Genomic DNA, 1,461 nt, shown 5'->3' with positions numbered 1-1,461 from the left:
AAGCCCAGGACCAGATGGATTTGGTACAGAATTCTACCAGACCGTCAAACAAGACCTAATACCAACATTCTACAAAGTATTCCATAAAGTAGAAACAGAAGGAACATTACCTAATTCATTCTATGAAGCCACAATTACTCTGATACCTAAACCACACAAGGACCCTACCAAAGAGGAGAACTTCAGACCAATCTGGCTTATGAACATTGATGCAAAAATACTCAATATAATTCTCACAAACCAAATCCAAGAACATATGAAAACTATCATTCATCACGATAAAATAGGCTTCATCCCAGGGATGCAAGGTTGATTCAATATATGAAAACCATTAACATAATTCACCATATAAACAAACTCAAAGAAAAAAATGACATGATCATCTCCTTAGATGCAGAAAAAGCATTTGACAAAGTACAACACCCATTTGTGTTAACAGTATTGGAGATATCAGGAATTCAAGGCCCATACCTAAACATAATAAAAGCAATTAACTCAAATAAGTCAGTAGCCTTCTTTATACAAATGATAAACAGGCTGAGAAAGAAATTAGGGAAATAATTCCCTTCATGATATCCACAGATAATATAAAATATAAAGTCTCTTAAGAAAGAAATCAAAGAAGATCTCAGAAAATGGAGAGATCTCCCATGCTCATGGATTGACAGAATTAGCATAGTAAAAATGGCCGTCCTACCAAAGGCAGTCTGTAGATTCCATGCAATCCCCATAAAAATCTCAAAGCAAATTTTCAAAGACATGGAAACAGCAATTCTCAAATTCATGTGGAAATGCAAAAAACCCAGAATAGGGAAAAAAATTCTTAAAAATAAAAGAACACCTGGGGGAATCATCATCCCTGACTACTACAGAGCAATAGTGATAAAAACTGCACGGTATTGGTACAGAGACAGACAGGTTGATCAATTAAATGGAATTGAAGACCCAGAAATAAAATCACACAGTTATGGACACTTGATCTTTGACAAAGAAGCCAAAAATATACAATGAAAAAATGAAGTATCTTCAATAAATGGTGCTGGTCTAACTGATTGTATGTACATAGAAAATGAAAGTAGATCCATATTTGTCACCTTGCACAAATCTCAAGTCCAAGTGGATCAAGGACCTCAACATAAAACCAGATAAACTGAATCTAACAGAAGAGAAAGTGGGAAACAGCCTCGAACTCATTGTCACAGGAAATTTCCGAAACAGAACTCCAATGGCTCACACTCTAAGATCAAGAATTGATACATGGGACCTCATGAAACTGGAAAGCCTCTGTAAGGCAAAAGACAGTCAATAAGACAAATCCGCATCCTACAGATTGGGGAAAAAACTTCACTAACCTCACATCTGATAGAGGGCTAATATTCAAAACATATAAAGAATTCAAGAAGTTATCACCAAAAAACCAAGCAACCCAATTTTAAAAAGGGGGGTGGGTATAGAACTAAA

Source organism: Rattus norvegicus, chromosome 1 (genome assembly GCF_021556685.1).
Source record: "Rattus norvegicus strain SHRSP/BbbUtx chromosome 1, alternate assembly SHRSP_T2T, whole genome shotgun sequence".
Lineage (NCBI taxonomy): Eukaryota > Metazoa > Chordata > Mammalia > Rodentia > Muridae > Rattus > Rattus norvegicus.
Note: the sequence above shows the minus strand (reverse complement) of the source record.